This window comes from Stylophora pistillata, chromosome 5 (assembly GCF_964205215.1).
Source record: "Stylophora pistillata chromosome 5, jaStyPist1.2, whole genome shotgun sequence".
Classification (NCBI taxonomy): Eukaryota; Metazoa; Cnidaria; class Anthozoa; order Scleractinia; family Pocilloporidae; genus Stylophora; species Stylophora pistillata.
In genome coordinates this window covers 29,464,968-29,482,800 of record NC_142523.1, presented here as the reverse complement: position 1 = coordinate 29,482,800, position 17,833 = coordinate 29,464,968, and the positions used below count along the sequence as shown (strand labels likewise).

At 39.5% G+C, this 17,833-nt stretch overlaps 1 protein-coding gene and 1 pseudogene across 1 annotated transcript in view; one reads left to right on the top strand and one right to left on the bottom strand.

Moving 5' to 3' along the window:
* The window catches only part of LOC148731310 (hemicentin-1-like), a 311,654-nt gene that overhangs the window by 10,996 nt on the left and 282,825 nt on the right, over positions 1 to 17,833 (top strand). The window lies entirely within an intron of this gene.
* Positions 7,532 to 12,294, bottom strand: LOC148731331 (uncharacterized; annotated as a pseudogene).

Sequence of the window (17,833 nt, the reverse complement as noted above, 5' to 3'; positions counted from 1 at the left end):
CTCATTGGCTCTTGAGAACTTTCCTTTCTTCTGATTGGCTGTTTTAAATTCCTTGATTTGGTTTCTCAACACTCGATCTGAAAGTGCTCCGATTCAAAATTACTGGAATGCATTCAACATTTGTGAAAGGTCAGGTGCAAAACATCAAACATTAAGTTACAACCAAGTAATCTGTCGCTACTTTTCATTCACTTTCATCAACATGGCAAGAAGCTCATTTTGTATTATAACATAACCAAAGTAAAGCGCGCGCTCTGATTGGTCAGTTTAGCGTCCTCCATTTGCCCATGGGTGTACGCTGCTGACGTGAGCAAATGCAAAGACTATTTTTCCGCGCGCGCTTGTTTTTTCTGGTCATGTAAGATTTGTTAAATAAAAGGGAACTCCTTAGCTACAATGTATTAATGTTATGTTATAAAATAAATGGTAAACACCACAGCGTAGGCTATTGAGTCATGGATGCACTTGGGAGGTTTGCTAGGCACTCAAGAAGCTAGAGTCGCTCTCGGATATCGCCTCGAGCGACTCTTACGCTTCTTTCGTGCTTAGCAACCTCCCGCGTGCATCCATAACTCAATAGCGTACGCTGTGGTGTTTACCATTTGTTAAATATCTGAGATGCACTGGCATCAAATCTTTCACAAACTTTCTCCTCTTAGAAAACAAAAGAATCAAACGAACTGAACGTTTCCAGTTGAAATCCCAGCGCCCGTAATCTTCACTCAAGCAGTCTGCATCCTTATCGGAAATTTCTCCTTGCATCAGCCATAGGTCTGTATATAACTCCCTCATTTATCCTTCATGGCAGCGATAGCTGACTACAAACTGCCCATTGTATCTCTGATTATTTCTAATAATTACTGTTTTTTTTAAATCCTTCTGACATCAAGCGACTTCTCGTCTAGTTCCTCGTTTCCGGCGATAAAACTGTCTTAGTTGCTATAATAGGGACCTTAAGATAACTGGACGGCTGACCGGAAGTAGTTTTACACGTGTAGACTGTATTGCGCATGTCTGCACAACACGTGTTGCCGTCCAGTTGTTGTCGAGGACTTCGGAATTAGAGTTTTGCCGTCCACAAGTGAACGTAAGCACATTTGACGAGCATTTCTTTTAAAATTCATTATTTTTCAATTGAAAAGGCTGTCCTTACTGTTATTTCTTGTTTTGATAAACAAAAGTTAAAAAATTGAAGTGTAAAATACCAGCGCGAATGAGTGTTTGTTTGCTTCGCTTCGCAGTGATGGCGAATATGTCAACTAAACTTGAATGAAACTGAATTTTCTGGCATCTGTTTGCAGAATTATTTTTCTCACTCCATGTATCACGTAAATTACTTCTATTCACCATAAATTTTCAGCCATAAGTTAAATTCTTCGTACTCGTAGTATGGCAGCTTTAAGTTAACTGGCTTATTAGCTTCGTACAGAAACAGGAACTCTTCGTCGGTCAGTAGATTTTCTTCGTAAACAATAACAATCATTTCGCGAGTCTTTTTAAAATATGCCATGATTTACGAACAGAGCTAGAAACTTCAGGTTCGCTGCCGTCCTCCGTTCAAACAACCCGCTCCTTAACGTAGAAAGTTTCTCGCCAAGAACGTCGGTTTCGGCCAAGTCCTCCGCGCCTAATATTACCATCCTCGAGGTCAGCCGTCCAAGTCCCTAATGTTTTTTGTGGACCGCTTTGATCTTCTTTCAATTTATGCATTTACAATTCGACCTTTGCTTTTCGGGCACGAACAAGAAACGAAAAAAGGTGTCGTTTGTGAGCATGTTCAGCGTTATCTAAATAATCACGTCTCCCTTCGTCGTTTGCTAAATAAGAGTAACAACATCTTTATTATTTTTGTGATATTGTCGTCGCGGGTACGGCGACACACTGGTGACCGTCATTTGGTAAAATATGGACTGAACTAGACTACTTCTTGGACGATTTTTTGGACTATTTTTTGGACCATTTCTTGGACCATTTTTTGGACCATTTTATAAGGAAAGAGGCACACCTTTAGTACTCGGGGAGGGATGGGTGCAGTCGACAAGTACTGAGGGAGGGGTGGGGGAAGACTGTCATTACTCAAGGAGGGGTGGTAGGTGGTTGTAATTGTAAACACTTCTGGTTAATAGAGCTTTAACTCGATCGTAATAATTATTTTAATCGGTTTTTCGACTGACTTCTCCTACATCAACATTTTGCGCTCGGCCGCGGCGTTTCTTTAAATTTTTAGCCATGCGAAAGCGAAACTGCCACGTAAACACTAGACTTCAATTCGTATTGAAAATATCGCTTTTACTATCGATCCTCCACTGTTGAGTTATCTGGCATAGGTTATGCGTGTGCCTTTTGCCGACTTGCGCACCGTCAGTTTTCCTTTGTGTAATTACCAGATATATCTATCTATCTTTTGTCATTAATGTTGTCGGACTAGATCACAGAATTTCCGTTCCTTGGCCATTCACTTTAGCCGTAAATAGAGAATTCACAAGCGCTATCGCAATTTTAATGTTTGTACGTTTACTATATGAAATCATTTTTGGTACAATCGTACAAAGCAATATTCTCTCAGACCTCAAAAACGCAGACCGCAGACCGCAGACCGCAGACCGCAGACCGCACACCTCGAGAACGCACACCTCGAAAAACGTGTATACAGTGTGTAATTACCAAATTTATCTCTCTTCCTTCTGTCATTGATTTTATCAGACGAGATATCGGAATTTCCGTTATGCGAAAGCGAAACTGCCACGTAAACACTGGACTTTAATTTATATTTAAAATACTTCGTTTACGATCCTTCACTGTTGAGTTATCCGTGTGTCTTTTGAGTCGACTTGTGTGTGCACTATCAGTTGCTTTACGTTTTCCTTTGTGTATACAGTATGTTATTAGTGAATATATCTATCTTCCTTTTGTCAGTGATCTTATCAGAAGAGATCACAAAATTTCGCACAACAGCGAAATACCTAGTTAAACAATAGAGTGTTTCTGTCGAGGAACTATCAGCTGTTAGCTGCCCCGCGGAAATTTGATGTTCTTAAAAGAAATATTTGCCCGATCTGCCCGAGAAGCTTCGCTTCTCGGGCAGATATGCTAGTTTTAAGAACATCAGATTTCCAAGGGGCAACTATCAGATCGATAGTTCCGAGGCATAAACACTATTTTCTTTATTGTTCACCACTAAAATGTCTTCCGCTTGCCAGTTTAAAAACAATCAACAATTATTACGATCGAGTAAAAGCTCCATTGACCAGTAGTGTTTATAATTACAACCACTTACCACCCCTCCCTAAGTAATAACACTCTTCCCCCACCCCTCCCTCAGTACTTTTCGACTGCACCCACCCTTTCCTGTTTACTAAAGGTGTGCCTCCTCCCTTATAAAATTGTCCAAAAAATAGTCCAAAAAATCGTCCTAAAAGTCGTCCAAAATAGTCCAAAAAATCGTCCAAAAAATAGTCCAGTCCAGTCCATATTTTACCCTATGCCAGTTCCGAGATATAAACACTTTATTGTCTTAATTGTTTACCACTAAATTGTCTTCCGCGCCCCTGTTTAAAAACAATCAAAACCCGCTAAATTTACTCGAGACACTCGATTGTACCAAAAATGATTTCATATAGTAAACGTACAAACGTAAAAATTACGATAGTGCTTGTGAATTCTAGTCAAGGGCGAAGGACAGGGAACTTCGTGATCTCGTCTGATAACTTCAATGACAAAAAGAAGATAGATAAATCTGGTAATTACACACTGTATATTCAAAGGAAAACTGATGGTGCACAAGTGGACTCGAAAGGCACACGCATAACCTACGCCAGACTAGTAACTCTACAGTGGAAGATCGTAAACGCGATATTTTCAATAAAGATTTACGTCCGGTGTATACGTGGCATTTTCGTATTACTAAAAATTAAAGAAACACCGCGGCCCAGCGCAAACATTTTGATTGAACGCAGTCGAAAAACCGATCAAAATAACCTGTACGATCGATTAAAAACTCCATTAACCAGTAGTGTTTACAATTACAACAGCCTACCACCTCTCCCTGAGTAACAAAACTCTTCCCAATCCCTCCCACAGTACTTTTCGACTGCACCCACTCCTCCCTGAGTACTAAAGGTGTGCCGACCCTCTTATAAAATGGTCCAAAAAATCGTTCAAAAACATCGTCCAAAAAATCGTCCAAAAAACAGTCCAGTCCAGTCCATATTTTATCCTATACCATTATTATTCCACAGATAATTCCCTCTAGGAAATAATCGAATAGAGAAGGCTTTAAATAACTACCTAACCATGTTTTTTGGAACTTAAGTTCTCTTCTGGTTTCCATATCAGTACGAACTTAGTGTTACGTCCGCAGTTTTTATTTTTGTGTCCAGCAGTCCTTTTCAATAAGTTTTGTGTACACAACTTGTTTACCCATAACTTGCCACCTTCATACTATATTGAGCTTTTTGCCTCCGATAAACGTTTTCGCGTATGTTATTGTGTTCGTGTGATCATAAGTTTTAATTGTTCATTATTTTATAGGAAACTGTTATTTTCCAATTAAAAATTATTTCGGGAAAGATTTGAAAGCCTTTTGTATGTTCCCGTTAACGAAGCCAGTATTCGACCCGACTGATAATAGGTTCTGCCATTTTGATAACGAGCCAAGGAGATATTTTCTGCAAGTGCTCATAAAAATAAATTATTTGCGAGCTTAACGATTGGGAAATCGATGAGTGTTCCATGCGTCATTTCTATTGTGAAAAATAGTAAAACTCTGTACGAAGGTCAGGTTAGAGTTGACATCAGGTGATATGTCAGCTTGACTTATGTTAGTTCTTTCGCTTGAAACTAACGAACTCTTTTCCATTCCAGATCTTGTTCCTCTCACGTTTGGTGTCACATGTCCAAAAAACCCCATGTCATCTTATGCTAAACGAGAAAAATTTTTATCGTCGGTTACCTGCACGAAACCGGTTGCTACGGACAACTCATGATCAGCAAATCCACCAACCTCCTCAATCGTTCAATAAAGGAATCGTGTTATTCTGTATCATGCAATGGACCAATCAGGAAACAATGTCACTTGTAACCTCACCATTGAAATCACAAGTAAGTTTTCTTCTCATTTCTCCTTGGCCACCACTGGTCTAGTTGGAGGCGCGCTTGGAATCTAGGATAATTGACTTGTTTAGATAACTGATCATTTGCTGTCCAAAATTGAAAAATCGGCCCCTTTCTCAAAAATCAGACACTACCGTCAAAATTAAAAAAAAAAAAAAAAAAAAAAAAATCATACACGAGTTTCCAAATTTAAAAAATTGGCCGCAAGCGTCCAAAATCAGAACTCGGCCGCAACATTACTTACCTTGGAAGGTATGTTAATATAAATCATGCATCGTGATCGCCCTTCTCGTTCCTTCTAGTACATTGTTACCTCCTTGATTTTTAGCCTCATGCACCAGCAAACTACAATCGTCCAAAAATCTTCGGAACACCACATCATTTTCAATTAAAGACTACAAAATTATCATATTTCTACTACTTATTGTTGTAAAGATAACATTTCTTAGTATGCGACTCTGTAAATTATCAACATCACGAGCAGGACGATTGCAGGATAGTCTGTTCATACCTAGTAACAAAAAAATAGAGTGCTTCTCAATTTGGCGAGTTTGATGGCTCCTGGGCGACTTTAGCTCCGAGGTCTAAGGTTAGAGGTCTGGTTCAAGCCCCAGGGCAGACTAACACTCAGGGTCTTGATATAACTCAGGAGCATGCGCTACTTTTGCTATGACATCGGCAAAGGGTTAGACATTCTAGTCTTCTTAGAGAAGGACAATTAACACAAAAGGCCCCGTCTGCTGCATCTTCTCTGTACAAAAGAGCAGGTGCACGTTTAAGTAGCTCATGACTTTTGCAAAGTGAAGGGAATGTAGCTCCCGATGTTGTGGTGTCGCCTTGTTATTGTTTAAAACAAGCCTCCATTTAAACCATTTATGTTCCTCTTGGGTTCATCCAAAATTCGTGATCTACGATTTACCCTGCCTACATTTTCGGGCCATCGAATCTCAGCCCAAGACGTTCTTATCAGTTTAAATTCAGGTAGCCCTTGTCTCGAAACACTAGCCATTAATTATCCATTCAAAGTGCTTTGAAAAATGTTTTCTTCTTTTTACCAAAGTTTCCACAACAATTCATCGAAACACGATATATTAATCATTCAGAGACTGATTCAAATGTTAATTTGTATTCTGCTTCATAAAAATTGCCTCATGGCACCGATGGCATGTACCTTATTAATGATTGGTGAAGTTATTGTTGTGGGGATGACGGCTAATTTTGTGCCGGACAAGTAGGTGGGATAAACATTTACCAAAATTTGAACTACCGACTATTCCCTCTTAAGAACTTACTCATTGTTAAGGGGGTATAAGAATTAAATATCACGTTTACTTTTTAACCTTAGACTTGACCGCATGAAATAAACAATCGTATTCTGCATAATATATCTATGGGTCCCCCATAGGGTCACTTTGATAGTTTCATACGGCCAAGTAGACTTGAGGTAAATCCGAGCGCTGTGATTAGTTTTTACTCGGTTGGGATTTTGCCATACGGACCGTTTTCGCGGAAACGGTCGTAGGCCGTGTGTTCCGACGTATTGTTATGCAATCGCGTGCACGCATGCGCCGTTCAGTAAGTCACCACGAGGTTTTTTCTACTGGCTTTTCCTCCATGTTTGTTTTAAGCTTTTACCGTCGGTTTTCCTTAAATAAAGGATCAATTTTTTTTCAAATTGCAATGCGCCTGAACACCGTGTATTTTTGTTCTCGAAAATCGGCAAATTTTGGTCAGACTGCCCTCTAATAAATCATTTATTATTAACCTCACTTGCTCAAACTGTCCTGGGGCATATTGGCCCTCATTGGGTTTGGTTGAACCGAACGCTGCAGGGTCTGTACTACCACGACCTATAAGTGTGATGTAGAGTTGCAAATTCATGATAAAACATGCTTTATTCTTTGTGGGTGTTGTGCCTTTTTGCTCTATCCATTTTAATTTGCGCGACGAAAAGCCATTTTCAAAGCTGTGAGGTTTTCATCTTTTCACAAATGTTCACAATTGAAAATGAAAAAGGTCAAGAAGAACATTGCAATCGAAAGCTTCAGAAAACACATAAGTTGACTGTTTTATGATCGAACAAAAGTCCATGTGACTTGTCTACGTCTTAAACAGAGTCATCAAACCGGAGGGAACGACGTACAAGGCAACCTCACCAACGGATCTCAACCAAAGATGTACATAAAGATTTTTGGCCCGGGGGAGGGGGAAGAAAAATGAAACAAGCGCCTGGGATACACAACTGAAGCCGCTGCTTAAGTTTGGCACTCTCTTCGAGTTTCACCCAGTATAATAAAAAACAAGATAATGAGCTTGCCAAAGGAGTGACGCTAAAACAAATCATGCTTGAATAATCTGGGTGGGGAGGGGCCACTGCACGCTCCAAAAGTAAAATCGAAAGATAATAACCACACAAGTATCTATTTGATGCAAAAACATGTCCGTGTATTTGAAAAAAAACATCATCTCTTACGATCTCACATTTGACCGCAAACAAATATATAAACTTATGTAAGCTCTCACAAAAGGCTAATGTATATATAGTCCGTCATTATTCTCAAGATCGGTGAACTGAGATGCACTGAGTCGAAATCAACCATTACTAGACCTAATCATCCCGATTAAACGAAGCTCCTCGTACACTCTGTAGTTAACGCGCGACATTCATCTAAGAATGTATGTGAAAATAATAGATAAAGCGTTTATGTCTCCACTTCAAAGAAATTTCAAAATCTAAGGTAATATCACAAGGAGTCTCTTAATCTATTACAATACTTTGAAACTTCTCAGACTGAGATCTAGAGTGCTATTAAGTCCTGAGCTATTCATTTGGAAACCTTGTCAATTATACTCCTTCTTACAGGAGGAGCCTGTTTTTAGTTTAAGTTCCATCAAATATAAAACATAACGAAACCACCAGGCTATCTTTTACTTTATGAATTTACGTTGCTGATAAGAAGAGAGTGATATGTATACAAGCCAATCAATCAAAACTCATAATTCAGAAGAAGCAGCACTATATGGCGACTCATAAACGATTTTTTCCTGGAACGTGGGACTTCAAGCAAGGAAACGTCTTTAACCTGTCTCCGATCACAGAGTTTGCAGATCAGGATACAAGAAGCTCAAATGATATCAAATGTAACGAAAATATCAAAACAGTCTAGATTCTGGCGAAACTTCTCCAGCAAAGGGACAGCAACGTCTAAAAAGAATTAAAGGCCTTCGCCGTTTATGAATTAGCCCAGTTTCTAGACTATCTACAAGTCCATCTTTTCTTCTTTTCAAAGCAGCTTAAACCTTAATTCACGACGCACCTCCTTTTCTGTTGTAGCCGAGAGAAGTTCCTCCTGACCTCTCGTACCCTAACATGATCTTGACCGTATCTCGAAATAAAAATTACCAGTGCACGATCAAGACAATGCTTGGCCTCTTGGAGTTCGCTCAGGTCACTGTGCAAATTACCCAGATTCTTCTAAGAGGCTGCAACATCAACATGATCAGGTCCTAGCTTCTTCAGACGAATCTCCAGTGCACGCTTATAGTAGTCTTTTGCTTGATCTGTTTCGCCCAGGTCACTGTGTAAATTACCCAGATTGTTGTAAGAGGCTGCAACTTTAACATGATCAGGTCCAAGCTTCTTCAGACGAATCTCCAGTGCACGCTTATAGTAGTCTTTTGCTTGATCTGTTTCGCCCAGGTCACTGTGTAAACTACCCAGATTGTTGTAAGAGGCTGCAACATCAACATGATCAGGTCCAAGCTTCTTCAGACGAATCTCCAGTGATTGATTATAGAAGTCTTTTGCTTGGTCTGTTTCGCCCAGGGCTTTGTGTAAAATACCCAGATTGTTGTAAGAGGTTGCAACATCAACATGATCAGGTCCTAGCTTCTTCAGAAGAATCTCCAGTGCACGCTTATAGCAGTCTTTTGCTTGATCTGTTTCGCCTAGGTCACTGTGTAAACTACCCAGATTGTTGTAAGAGCTTGCAACTTTAACATGATCAGGTCCAAGCTTCTTCAGCTTAATTTCCAGTGCACGCTTATAGCAGTCTTTTGCTTGATCTGTTTCGCCCAGGTCACTGTGTAAACTACCCAGATTGTTGTAAGAGCCTGCAACTTTAACATGATCAGGTCCAAGCTTCTTCAGCCTAATTTCCAGTGCACGCTTATCGCAGTCTTTTGCTTGATCTGTTTCGCCCAGGTCACTGTGTAAAATACCAAGATTGTTGTAAGAGGCTGCAACATCAACATGATCAGCTCCTAGCTTGTTCAGACGAATCTCCAGTGCACGCTTATAGTAGTCTTTTGCTTGATCTGTTTCGCCCAGGTCACTGTGTAAAATACCAAGATTGTTGTAAGAGGCTGCAACATCAACATGATCAGCTCCTAGCTTGTTCAGACGAATCTCCAGTGCACGCTTATAGTAGTCTTTTGCTTGATCTGTTTCGCCCAGGTCACTGTGTAAAATACCCAGATTGTTGTAAGAGGCTGCAACATCAACATGATCAGCTCCTAGCTTGTTCAGACGAATCTCCAGTGCACGCTTATAGTAGTCCTTTGCTTGATCTGTTTCGCCCAGGTCACTGTGTAAAATACCAAGATTGTTGTAAGAGGATGCAACATCAACATGATCAGGTCCAAGCTTCTTCAGACGAATCTCCAGTGCACGCTTATAGTAGTCTTTTGCTTGATCTGTTTTGCCCAGCTCCTTATGTACAATACCCAAGTTGCTGTTACATGCTGCTTTTGTCAGGTCCTCTCCTTCGTGACTTGATTCAATCATTTTTAACTGCAGTTTATAAAAGACTATCGCTGCTCCAAACTCACTGTGGGCATCGCACATGTCACCGAGGGTGCAAAGGCCACCAGCGTAAGAACTCAAAGACTTAAATGCTCTTTCGGAGAATTCTGGCTTTTTTCTTCTAATTACCACATGTTCAAGTTTTAAGCTTAACATCTTTAAATGGGGAGCTAATTTTGTTCCCACATCAATAGAAGCTAATTTTTCGAATTTTGAGAATGACATTACAGCCCCATATACCACTTCGTAAACTTCATCCTTTGTCCAATCTTTCGTCGCAGATTTAATAACATCGTGAACAATACCATGAGCTCGAATATAGACACCACTCACTTTTTCTTCTTCTTCCTCTTCTTCTTCCTCTTCTTCTTTTTCTTCAATCTGCAATAATGAACATTGATTCATTCTCATTCTCATCATATCTTCATCTTCAAAATCTTCGTCTACTGCTCTGATGTACTCGATAACAGCTTCTTGAAGGATCGGCTGTAATGCACACACAGAGAGAAAATTGAAGATGTGATGGAAAATTATGTCGTCCGCCATCGCCTTTTCGACAGCGAGTGTTATTACTTTGGTCATGGAGTTTGGATAGCTTGGATTGCTCTCAGCAAGTCTGATTTCAGTAGCACTTCGTTTCCCCTCTTCCAATTTCTTCAGGTAGTCTCTCCAGCCAAACTTCGAGGATACCTTACTCTGACGAACCTGTCGCACATACGTGGCTGCAGCCGCTAGGGCAAGTGGCTGGTAGTCTAATACCTTAGCAACTTCTTTCTCTATGTCATTAATTGGGATATCAGAAAGAATGCTCAGCAAAGAGCATGCGTCGTTAGGTTGCATTCCTGCGCTGACGGAAAGGTTTTGTACGGAAGAGCTTGTTCACGGCATAGACGCAGTGCCCTGCGTTGTTATTAGCATCTGGCCCCTTGCCCACACCTCGTTTCCTGCATCAGGCAAAAGACCGCTTGAAAGAGAGTTCCCATTATCAACTACCACCAGCCATGAAGTGTAATGCTTAATTTTTGCACTTATTAGGGACTTGAGATATGAAATCTTCTCGTCTGTGTTCAAATCCTTCGAGCCGTAAGTGCTTGCTATTTCATATCCGGGACATTTGCAATGTTCAGCAAAATCGACATACGAATTCAAAATTGTTTCTGGGCTTTCAGCATTCAGTGTCATGACAAATGAAGCTGCGGAAGGTGTTTCTTTGACTTCGTCGTAGAATCGCTTGGCTGCTAAACGGGCCACTGAGATTTGCCACTTCCTGGATTTCCTGACAAATACGGTATGCTCATCCCATCATCGGTGCGTTTTAATGTTTGCAGGTTTCGCATAATTTCATCAACTTCAGATTCTCGAGCAGCGATGTCGTGTGTTGGTTTAGGAGGGAGAATGCAAAATGGAGAGACATTTTCGTGTAACTGTTCTTGCAAGGCATGCCTCTGTTCTTCATTTACTTGAAGTTTCTTTTCCTTCTCTTTAAGCTTTTGTCTCAGGTCGTTAACCTCCCTTAAAACTTCACTTAACTCCTCTGTTGGGAAGGTTGTTTGATTTTGGACCTCATTGATTTTTAATGTGGGAAGACCGAGGGCGACGAATGCAGTTTTCACCCGGGATACAACAGTATTGAAATCTCGGTCAGAGAGTTGGCCTGCTTCGTCGTGTGCGATTTCATTCCGGATTTTTCTTAGATCATTTATGTTTGATCGAACCACTGAGTTGAGACCGTGGATACAATCTGAAAAAAGAATAGCGTAAAACAGCATGGTACAATCCCATTCAGCTCTATCGCCATTCTGCATGGTTGATAACAGCAGAACGTTTTTGCTTCTCTTCTTAGGGGACTCCCCATTCCAAAAGTCCATTCCATTTTTAGGTTGATCTTTCCATTCTCCTAGTCTTGTCTTGTGGCGACTGTCCCATTCTTGTTTAAAGATTGTTCGCAGACCCTCTGTTATAATATCAGTGACAACGTAAGAAATCCTGAAGTAATTTAGCTGCTCTTCCTTGTATTCAAATGCAGCGGTCATTTCTTGTTTGAACCTGCGCAAAACCAAAGTTTTGTTAATAGGCATCGGGGTTGTCTTTGCAAATGGTATATGTGTCAAGATCTAGCGATACGGGCTTAGACATGTTTTTTTAGGAAAGGGGTGGGTCAGAGACAAGGAAGTTTATTTCCTTTATTCACAGGGTGGGGCTAAATTAACGCTAGGACTAAGGATATGAAGGAAAATTAAGCAGCAAAGAATCAAGGCTACTTTTTAACAACTTCACATAATTTTATTTTTCTCAATATAATTTGAATATATCAACAAAGTTGAAATGGTAAATTGGCCACCGTTACGATTATAAAAGCTGACGTTTCGAGCGTTAGCTCTTCGTCAGAGCGAAGGGCTAACGCTCGAAACGTCAGCTTTTATAATCGTAACGGTGGCCAATTTACCATTTCAACTTGGTTGATATATTCAAATCATTTCGTTACCCCCACCGACGCAGCCCCAAACAGATTCTTTAGAAACTATCAGCCTTTATTTTTTTTTTCTCATCCGAAGAAGCAAACGAAGTTAACTCTGATTTTACTAATTTTTGTTCAAATATGCGACTTAAAGAAAATCGATCACCTAACTCGTCAATTCCGCGTTAACTTTCCTGCAAAAACTGATATCGCACGAATCCCTCGTCAGGTAATGAATTCTCCTATAATAAAGAAAAAGTTTAAAGCATCAGGAATACTGTCTAAGTCTGAGAACTGATGGTCAAAGTCAATAATTTTTAAGCTATACGAATTTTTTTCCCTCTTTTCAGTTTATCATTTTGCGTCTGAGGTAATTAGTTATGATAATCTTACTTAATAAGGTCTCTTAACATTGAATTCCATTCTCTCAGCTTACTTTCTAGTGATCAATAAAGAATCGCTTCTCACTTCATTCAAGTATGATAGCGTAAAGTGAAAACCAGCCATCACTCTTAGATAAATACTAGAGAACTTTGCCAACCTGAGCCGAAATAAATTCCCAGCGCACAGTGTAAAATGATACACACCACACGTGACGGTTAGCTTTAATTTACGTCAACTCGTGAACGGAGGTTTCTCCACGAATGGAAATTATCACTCTGAAGCCATAGATCGATAAGAAAAGCAAATTGAGAGAAAAGCTACCTGGAACTCACTTGAATCAGTAACTTAGATAATACATACCGTTCTGGAAGTTTGAGAAACCTTTGGAATACTTTAACTGTCTGCAATCAAAGGTTGAATAGTTAAGAATCACATGCATTTAAAGCTGCACACAGCAGCATATCCGGTGTTTTATGTATCATAAGCTAAATAACGCTGGCATTGTGATTGGTTCTTACCAATGATCTATTGGCGGACAGACGCATTTATCATATAAAACTATCAGAATTCTAGCGCATTAGATCATATCCACATGTATTTTGCGCTATATAAGTAATAATAAATTGGATACGTATGATGCACGATCCTCGGAGTAGATAGCGCTACTTAAGCAATAGCGAAAATCAGACCTGAGAAAAATCAGGCCTGTACGGGATTCGAACCACTGACCTCTGCGATATTAGTGCAGCGCTCTACCAGTTGAGCTAACAAGCCAACTGGGAGCAGGCCGTTAAGTTGATTCGTAATAAACCCGTGAACGTGATAAATCAGATACAAGAAATATATGAAGTTCATATATTTTGAACTGCGGTATTAGATACATATGATGCACGATCCTCGCAGTAAATAGCGCTTTTTAAGCAATAGTGAAAATCAGACCTGAAAAAAATCAGGCCTGTACGGGATTCGAACCACTGACCTCTGCGATACTAGTGCAGCGCTCTACCAATTGAGCTAACAAGCCAATTTATCACTTTCACGGGTTTATAACGAATCAACTTAAGGGCCTGCTCCCAGTTGGCTTGTTAGCTCTATTGTTGAGGGGTTTTACCACTCGCTTGGCAAATTAACAAGAGGTACTGAGACTCTGTAATTTTCTTCTTTATTCTCTCCCTTGTTCCACTGCTTATTTCTACTACTTATTTCTACTACTTTCAGCAAGGAGTGCTCCAGTATTAAATACAAAAATCACAGACATGTTTGGGTTAGCTAACCGTGGGAACTTCCAAAACAGGATGTTCAGTGTGGATAAAACTCAAGGTCAGTTTTACCAACTCAAACATGACCACCTAGCAAACTAGTTATCTTCAACCATAACAAGGGATTAAAATGTTCAGCACGGTAAGTGCTGAGCCAAGTTCAAGCACACACTAAAAATAAATCATCAAAACTATAGATTCATCAAAATAGCACGTAGGGGCGAAAAGGTGAGACTTAATAAAACAAAAGCTAAACCTAAAAATGCTTGAAATATCGAGCCTTGAAAACGCTCTACAACACTATTGCTAAAACAATAGATGATTCTCCCAGCAAAATTTCTCGAGTTTTAATGAACTTGTGGCAGCCGTATTCCGCTGCTTTTTGCCCCTTGCGTTTTTCATAATTACTGTCAACTTAACTAAACAGTTCCGTCTTTTGTTCATTTGATACGGTCAGCATATTAGACAATGGATCATATCAGTTAGAGTATCAAAAGAATGTAAGGTCACAAACATCTCTTTTCTAACTTAAAGCGATGATAGCAGAAGTCGCAGTGCAATTTCATCTTTTTGCTAAAATAGTTTTCTGTATTACGCTCCTTCTCCTGCAGCGTGTTTCGTATCAAGATAAGTATTCTACGATGTTCGCTTGTTTCTTTTTCGTTTGAAACGAGTTGTATCTGTTACGCATAACTTTCAGGTAAGTGAATTAAAGTTTGCTTCACGTTGTCAAAGTTCTACAAACTTTTCGTGAGGTAATAATACTTTGTAAGCAATAAAGAATATATGCTGCTTTCTGTAGTCAACAAAACACTTGAGGAACTCGCATGTGAAAGCTAATCTGGCTTCGTCGCAATGCACATCAATCACGTCTCTAAGCAAGACAAGACAAGAGACTTCGAGAAATTTAATAGAAAGGCCGCACAATACTTATAAAGCGATGATCGAATAATTTTGACGCCATATCAATGGGCCATTTGAACTGCTTTTGTTTTGCTGAAGTAAGAAAGACAGGTTTAGAGCGCTGCACTAGTATCGCAGAGGTCAGTGGTTCGAGTCCCGTACAGGCCTAATTTTTTTCAGGTCTGATTTTCGCTATTGCTCAAATAGCGCTATCTACTGCGAGGATCGTGCATCATACATATGTAATACCGTAGTTCAAAAAAAAAAAAGAAAATATATATATGATCTTCATATATTCATTGTATCTCAAAGAGAGGTTTTTGGATTACGTCAGTTAAGAGAAAATAGTTTGTATTTTCCTGGTTACTTTTCTTCGCACTCACTCAAACAAACTTTGATCATTGAAAAATAGTCAACTTGAATGAAAGGATGACTTAAACTGAAAATAGAGCTGTTAAAGACCTTCTTCAGCTTGAGCTATGAAATCCATTTGAAATAAGAAGCAACCTGCTTTGAAGTATTGAAGATCATTCGGTGCCCGACCAAACATAGAAGTTCTTTTGTTGAGTTGATAAACTCAGAATATTAGATTAAAGAAATTACAAAGCAAAACAAAATAACATCAATAACATCGTCATTGATGTAGGGGAATTTGTGTTAAGGAAGATGGGAGAAATCACGGTTAAATTTCATCTTGTTACGGTCTCATGAAGTTCCTTCTCTTCCAATATAGCAATTCTAGGAAGCAGTTTTCGTTTGAAAAGAGTTGTATCTGCTACTCATAAATTTCATGCAAATGAAACTAAGGTACTTGCTCCTGCCAAGTTTTGGAAACTTTTCGGTGGTTTCGGTGGTGATTGATCATCTACGATGAAGAATATAGGCTGCTTTCTGTAGTCAACAAAACACTCGACGAACGCGAAAGCGAAAACTTCTTTGGCCTTCAGGCAGAACACCTTATGTACCTCCCTAAATAGCTGCACTCTACAAGTTTAATATCAATTGTTTTACTGATAACTATTGAATTTGCTTTGGTTTGATTCTTTGTCCATGATCTCTCCGCAGCAAACAACACTAGGATGTGCCTCGACACGTTAACCTTAATTATTTTTCGAAGTTCTTTCGCTCTACAAAAGTCTGGAAAATTCGTCATTGAGTTGGGTACGATAACCTTACTTAGCGTGGAAGAAGTGAGACGGGGTGGGTAAGATTGAGCTTACCCCATCCCCACTCCCTCCCTGTTCACATTAAATTACAATTCCATATGTATTATTTGCTTTTAGACCATTCCGAAAGAATATTGTACACCGCATCGCAATGCGATATATAAGTAAAATAATAAAGTTGTTATAATCATTATCATTAAGTATAGTTACCTCCAAATGTGATTCACATGAAATCGATGCCAGTGATCTGTCCAACATACACAAATAGAAACACTGAAACAAAAAATGCGTCCGTAAGACTACGCAATCGGAAAGAGAATAAGTAAGAAAGAAAACCGACGCAAGCACAACATGAGCTGTTTAGAAGCTATTAAACAAGAACATGAAAGTGAAACTGATTAGTTACATACTGTGACCTTCAGAAATAATCGAGTTCAACCATATTCGAATGTCCTCTTCTAGAAGGTTCTGATTATAGTCCCCTTACAGAACGGCATTGTAACAATTTATGAAATAAAAAATGAAAAAAGCACTAAACTGAGCCTTTCACCGAAAGGAAAATTTTTGAACGAACAGTTTAGTATTCAGTTCACCGGTTATCTTCAGCGACAACATTCAGCATTTTACTTATAGTAAAATGTAGAGCCAGCTGAAAGAATATAGGGTTACAAAATTAGGGGGAAACGTGTCTGGAAAACGATGAAGCAGAGAAGATCTTAATCGACTGCGGAGTTGTCTGTGTCAATTTCTTTCTACGGTTTTACCTTAGACAACATACATTCGAAAATCTTCCCATCTTCAAAACATACCTAACGTGCTTATTGGCAAGAAACTTAACGATCTTCGTTCGTGATCAATCTCGAGGGCAAAGACATGTAGCTCTTCTTGTTGTCCGAAGACAGGTAGATGTTTAGTTTAAATTTCATAATTGGCAAGTCCTGGCCCTTTACGGAAACAACTAAATTACACTCTGACATAATGTACTTACCAGTGAGACTTATTTCAGTGCCTTGTGGAACACAGTAAGGCTGTTAAATACTATTGTTGATCTGATCATCTTTTCACTGCCGTTTTAGATCGTGATGGGCTGGCACGAAGAATAAAGACTCCAGACCGTTTCCTTGCTATCGAAACGTTCCAATTTACATCGGAGGAAAAAACAAAGCGAAATAAGCGATGAGGTTTTTCATTCACCAAATAAAGAATCGCTGTACATCCGTCCGGTTAAGAGACTTTATTGTCCAACTACACCAAGACGAGTACAAATAACGCCATAGACGAGTACAAATATCACGCGGTATTTGTACTCGTCTATTGTAGTACCGGTTAAACAGGTTTTCTCGCATCGCGCGAGCGAAGAATTGAGTTGTGGTTACGAAAAAAAAAATAAGCAAGGGGCGAACAATTTGAATCATATTTCCGACGACGAAGAGTCAAAATGGCTAGCAAATATAGGTCCAAGTTCATTAGATGAATCGAACGAAGAAAAACAGCTTGACGACCAGAAAATTTCTTCATTAATGAAGAAAATAGAAACAGCAACACAACAACGCGCCAATTCCGTTCCGCTTCGCATACTTCTGTCACGCACTCCTCGCAAATAAAATCCGCGAAATTCGCCCGCACTGAAATAACAGTTTGGCGTGTTGGATAATAAATAACTTATTCGACATTTGGTTGTGTAGTATCGCTGAGTATTTTTACGAGTTGTGCCGCATTTTGACGAGCCCGTAGGGCGAGTCAAAAT